This window comes from Atractosteus spatula, chromosome 10 (genome assembly GCF_055471065.1).
Source record: "Atractosteus spatula isolate fAtrSpa1 chromosome 10, fAtrSpa1.hap1, whole genome shotgun sequence".
Classification (NCBI taxonomy): domain Eukaryota; kingdom Metazoa; phylum Chordata; class Actinopteri; order Semionotiformes; family Lepisosteidae; genus Atractosteus; species Atractosteus spatula.
Window position 1 is genome coordinate 19355037 of NC_142715.1, and position 6637 is coordinate 19361673.

The 6637-nt window shown below is 39.0% G+C and overlaps 1 pseudogene; it reads left to right on the forward strand.

Annotated features, from left to right (window-relative positions):
* The first annotated feature begins 3005 nt into the window (after positions 1-3005).
* Positions 3006-4474, forward strand: LOC148825658 (uncharacterized; annotated as a pseudogene).
* The last annotated feature ends 2163 nt before the right edge of the window (positions 4475-6637 follow it).

The window sequence follows — 6637 nt, forward strand, 5'->3', positions numbered from 1 at the left end:
AAACAGGGAACAGGGGGATCCAAATACAAGCACAAAAACAACAACCAGGGAGAACAGGGAGACAAGCTACAAAACACAGCTAGGAACCAAAATTCCTAGCTAGGAACACGGGGAGCAGGGGGACCAAAACAGGCAAAAAACAAGATAAAAAAGCAAAAAAACAGAGAAAAAATATCGCAGACTGGGCAATAGGCACGTTCACAATCTAATGCTGATATCGGAGTGGACAACCTGAGTAAAGCCAGACCATAGTCCGCTCACAGACACAGATGCCCGGAGTGATAGCCAGCGAAAAGAATGGAGGAACGGCAGAAAGCTTACCATTCTATCACTGATATCGGAGAGAGCAAGACCAGGAAGAGCCAGGCACGAAAACCCGCTCCAGACAGAAGCTCGGAGTGATATCCAGCAATAAGAATAGGAAAGCCAGCTCAACATTCAATCACTGATATCGGAATGAACAACCTGAGGAGAGCCAGGTACTAAAACCCGCTCACAGACACAGATGCTTGGAGTGATATCCAGCGATTAGAATAGAGGAACTGAGAAAAACAAACAGCACAGAGAACAAGAAAAAACTGCGAAAAAACAAAAGGCGCCGCTGGCGGGGTCGAAAAAAGGGCTCAGCATTCTGTCACGGAAGTCTGAAAACAGGACGAACCGTGGAGAGGCAGGAGAGCAGAAAATGACCCTATGCGTAGCGGCGTAACGGGAAAAAGGCCTGGGCTCGCAAGTGTAAAGAGTTCAGGAGTGCCGTATAGAAAATTATGCCCTCAGGGAGCGGACGTGGGGCGACCTGGTGCTAGGCGGGTCTCAAGACATCCGAACATCAATGCTGAGCCCGGGCGGAGTGCAAGACCCGGAAATATATAGTCCCAGAGGGAGAGAGCAACACTGCAGAGAGCGTGACAAATACAAAATAAAACTCAACTACTATTTACAGATCTCATATTAATATTAATACACTGTTAACATAACTAACATATTTTAGCTTTGTATTAAACTGTATTAACCATGCTGTTACTATACACATCAGATTAAGTTGGTAAACTTTACTAAGCAAGTTAATTAGGAATATGATTCTGAAATATACCTATTTAACATGTGAGTATGAAATAAATATGCTTTTGCAGGTCAAATAGATGGCAGTTGTTCTGATATGCTGGCAGCTGGTTACTAACAACATTGCTTTTGTTTTCTTGGGTCAGTGTATTGAGTTATGCTTTCGATCTAGTATTAACCCAATTCCATGACAGTTTTGTTGTTTTTCAGCAAATGTGGGGGGAAATATGATTTATAAAAATGGGATGAATTTAAAGAGAGGTATTCCTGTCACTTAAGTTTCCTGAAAGATAAGAATGACATATTACTGCCCCTAGCCCTTACCTTCAATTAAGGTAATATAAGGACTTAATTAATTAAGAATTAAGTAATAATTACAGGTTTGCAGGATTACAGTGGTACAGGATTGATGCAATACTCCTTATCATTTCAAAAGGTAGCTTTTTTGAACACCACTACCTTGTCCTCAACTGGCCACTGCACAAAAGAAGAGAGATATAAATCAATCTCTTATCTGCAGTAAGGAGTTAAGAAGGAAAGGGAAGGTTTTGGGTTGAAATCCCAGGTGAGATGCTGTGGTTCTACTCTTCCGCAAGATACTTCACTTGAACTGAACAAGTAAAATATCTGTAAGTCTGTTGGGATAAATGTATTAACCAGACAAATACATTATTTTATACGGAAAATAGTCACTAGAAGGATGTGGAGCTGTTCCATGGTGCCCTCTTGTGGTCTGTATTGAAAATTAAAAGGCTGACTTCCAAGCCAGGTGGGATGTAGAGATAGATAGATAATACTTTATTAATCCCGTAGGGAAATTGATGAAAGTACAGTTAGTGAAAACAAAGGTGAAGGTTCATCTGCTGTCCTTGTGTCACAGGGGAGGGAAATAATCACCAAACATATTTATTTATTTCATTCCTTGGCATTTGTCTTGGATTTACTCTGACACCTGGCCCAATCCATGTACATGGAAGAAGGAGTCTCATGACAGAGGAAATACATCAAGAGCAGCCAACGACATTGTCGGTGTTTGCTGAATCCATTCATAAAGTTAAAATCAATTACTCATTGGGAAAAAATTGCTGAACCTCTACACGTAGTTGTGATTTGCAAACCCTTGCAAATAATTGTATGTGTTTATCTTTTCTAGGATCCAGAATAAGAGTTCTTCAACAAGCTCAATTTAGCTGTTCAGCAAGCTTACTGCAACAGTTTACGGCAACAACAGAGGTTTATTTTTTCTATTGAATTACACTCATCGATGGCGTATTTCAACGCACATAATTCTAATGAAAAGCAAGAGACTTGTATCTCGTTGACTATAAACATTTATGTTGTTTCATGGTACATTTGCTATTTATAATGAGGTATGTTGGCAACTATGGGTCAATTGCAACAACCTAAGTGCTCACTTTACTTGAAATTGGTGTGTATAAATGTGAACTCAAAGGCATTTGACTGAAACAAAATGTAAAGAAATGTGCAAGAACTGAGTACATTTTCATAGCACTGTAGTTACAATGAAATTCCAGCAATTGTTCATTATTGTTCATTATTTAAGCACCTACAGTAAGATGGCTTTTGCTTTCTCTAAGACAAGCCTGTGTGAGTATCCCGCAATGACATATTCACTAAATTCAAATGTGCATCAAGATGTGAAAAAAAAGAAACTGAACAATGAAAATGAAAGACTTGAAACTCTCGTGAACCTTTATGTTAAAAGAACCATGTTTTTTTTTGCTATGTTGGCTAAATATTTGCTACTTCTATATTCATTTTGATTTTTTATTTATTTATTTTTTAGGACAGCACAAAAAGAAGAAAAATGTGCACATCCACATCATCTATATAAAATCATTAATGAAAGTACAGTGAAAACACGTGGATCTCCACAAGTTTACTTACTAAAGACAAAAACTGAGGATCTTAATCCGAAGGGGATGATCAGAAGGTGTACCTTTGGTAAAAATGACCCAAGGATCAGGAACAGGACAATAATGATGGTTGGAGCCACAGGCTCTGGGAAATCCACCCACATTAATTCAATAGTCAATTATATCCTGGGAGTTAAACAGGAAGACGACTTCCGGATTGAAATTATAAATGAGAGCATAAAGAGCAAATCTCAAGCTGAATCTCAGACCACAGCAGTTACTGTTTACAAAATCAACAAACAAGACAATTTTAGAGTTCTATTTTCCCTGGCTATAATTGATACTCCAGGGTTTGGAGACACTAGAGGGATTGAGCAAGACAGAATGATCACTGAAAGTTTGCGCGAGCTGTTCAAATCGCCAAAGGGTGTTCACATGATCGATGCGGTGTGCTTTGTGTCCAGGCATCACAAGCCCGTCTCACACCTACCCAGAGATATATTTTTGACTCTATCCTGTCAATATTTGGAAAGGACATCGAGAAAAACATCATGATAATTGTAACATTTGCAGATGGAAAACCTCCTGCTGTTCTTGAAGCCATAAACGCTGCAGCTATTCCTTGTATTAAAGATAAAAACCGGTTCACTTCAAATTCAACAACTCTGCCCTGTACTCTGTTTGTAACAGCAAGAAACAATCCAGTAAAGACAGCGATGATGATGATGAGAGCTTTGACGAAATGTTCTGGAAATTAGGTGAAAAAAGCATGAAAACATTTTTTGAGGCAGTGAATGAAATGGAGCCAAAGAGTTTGCAGTTAACCCAGGAGGTTCTGAAAGAGCGCAAACAGCTGCAGGCCTGTGTGGAGGGACTGCAGCCCCAGATCAATGCTGCATTAAATAAACAAGAGGAGCTCAGACGGACTTGGCAAGAATTAAAAAAAAACAGACAAGATGGAGGAAAACAAAAATTTCACTTACACAGTACCAGTATTAGTTAAGGAAAAGAAGGACACGGACCACTACTCAAATAACTGCAACCGCTGCAAAATGACTTGCCATGACGACTGTTCTTGGGCTATTGTCCTAAAGTGGTGTGATGTAATGGAGGACTCTGAATGTATAGTCTGTCCTGGAATGTGCAGTGTGGACCTGCACGTCAGAGAAAAAGCAAACTACATCCAGACAGTAAAACATGAGAAATGCACCTATCAAGAACAAAAAGCACAGTATGAGCAAGCATGCGGGGCTACAATGAATGCAGAAATGGTGTTAGCAGAATTGCAGCGTGATTTGGATGAAACCGAAAAGAAAGTCGAGATGTTTCTTCAGAAATCACATGAGTGTGTAAGCAGATTAGAAGAGATTGCGTTGAAGCCCAATCCTCTGTCTGCAACAGATTACATTGAGCTCCTGATTTCCAAGGAGATGGAGGAACATAAACCTGGATTCAAGGAGAGAATTGGAAATCTTCAGAAGAAGAAGGAACAAGCTCAAATAATTCAAAGTGTTCAGAGTCTGTGTTGTGACTGAAATCTCCCCATCTCAACTGAAGACATCTCTCCCCTAAAAGAAACCAAGCCCCACTTTTCACAGACTGATCATTAATGTGAAGCCATGCATACAGAAATGAACCTGGTTTAGTGAAGTTTAGTGTCATAGACAAGGTCAGGCTCACTGACGGTTTCTTTACCCTGGTCATTCCTTACAGTGGGGCTAATAGCGGAGTTGGGAAATATTTATTGTTCCAACTTCAACTATGTTTATTTTTTATTTCCATTTTTTTAAAATAAATTCAAACACATTATTTCCATTTTTTCCAATTTGTATTTCCTATTTTTTAATCAATTCAAACCATCACATTGTACTTATCAAGATGGAGCCAATTTTCAAAATAGATATGAATAAAAAACATTTCAAAATGCCTGAAATGAAAGCCGTGTTTTTGTGTTCATTGTGAAAGTGAAGCCTGGATGCACGACTGACTCACAAATAAGAATCAGCCCAAGAACTCGTGTAATGATGGACAGAAGCAATAAATGACACCTGAAGAAGCTCCACAGCCGACACATTAGGTCTCTTTTCTTTTCAGCACAGAATAAACCCTGTTTATAAACCTTCCCCTGTTCCTTCAAAAGCAGTAAGAATCACTGACAAGCAAGAGAAGACTTTGTGACATCAGTCGATGTAAAAATTGAATAAGGCCAGTGGTAGCTTTTGTCCCAGGTTTTTGACTGTTCTCCTACCAAAATGGCCGATGTGTCAATGTGGATCTGGGAGTTCAATTAGGACAATGGCAGTAAACTTTGCGTTGTTTTTTGTAAGCACCCATCCATTAACCGCTGGGGTTTGTTTCTCCATTTTGACTGGTCTCACTGCCTTTTCACAAAGACCAAGACAAAACTAAAGAGAGTACAAAACAAATGATTGGATAGTTTAGTTCTCATACTGTACTTCAGGGCCACGAGTATCAGAAATAAATGAGATGAGATAGAATCCACCACATTGTTTCAGAGAGACAGGTAAGATGGATTTAGGGGGAGGTGGAACACTATACTGTATATATATATAAACTATAAGACAGACTATTCAGGTACAGGAACATCAGCAAGAGGAATCAAGTCCCTGAATCTATGTGGGTCAAACTCATTAAAAGCCAACAAATGCAGATATACATTATGATTGATTATGATTCAACAATTTTTTTTCATAATAAAACAACTCTTGTGCAAAACATTAAGCATTTGATGGGAAACTTCAACATTTCCAGCATAGACTATGAAAGACAAATAGGAATTTCAACAGCAGAAATTGAAATAAGAGACATGTTTAATGACAGATTTCATACCCATAAGCCAGTGCTTGCCTTGATCTTTTCTTTTCAGATAACCAGGATGTAGTAAGGCAAGCAGAGGTGAAAAACCTGGAGATTTAGGGTACCATCATCAGAATTAGTGTTCTTTGAGTTGAGTGCAAAATAAAAAGAAAACTACATTTCTGGAAGCAGGCTTTGAAAGAATAAGACAACATTTAAGAGATGTCAAATCTGATGTGATAGGAATGAAATCAGTGGAAAATGGATAAAGAGATTCTACTTAAAGAACACATGAATTAAGAGAATAGCACATGTGACTAAACCTTAGACCCTGTTGCAAGCACTTTCAACTGTAAGACCCAGACCATGCGTCACTGATACGCCAGGTATGAAACAGGTCCTGTGATCTGGTAGTAATCACCACACCAACCCTTGAGTGATACTGTTCTCTGAAAACACAATCAGGCTAATGTGACAATTAACACAATGCTTAACAGCCCGAATTCAAGGTAGCGGTGAGGTTGATTTGTGTGAATTCAAATCAGGACTGCTTCGTTTTATAAAAATAGGGGATTTTATTAGGAACACAATGATACAAACAGAAAGGCTTATGGAAAGAGCTGGAGAACTGGATGGAAAGGAGATAATTAGAAAAGTGCAAGATGCTAAGATACTACAGATGCTGCCATTCAAAACAAGCAGGCGATACCGCATTATTTTGCGGTGCGCTTGACGCGGTGTACCGCAAGTTACGGTATTAATACCGTATATGCTCGCATAGTACCGCATGATACCGCAAGTAAAATAATAGTATCTGGAATTTTCGCAAGGTGGAGCTAATAAAGCTCAACCTCTCATGTTTGAGCTGTCGCCATCAAAGT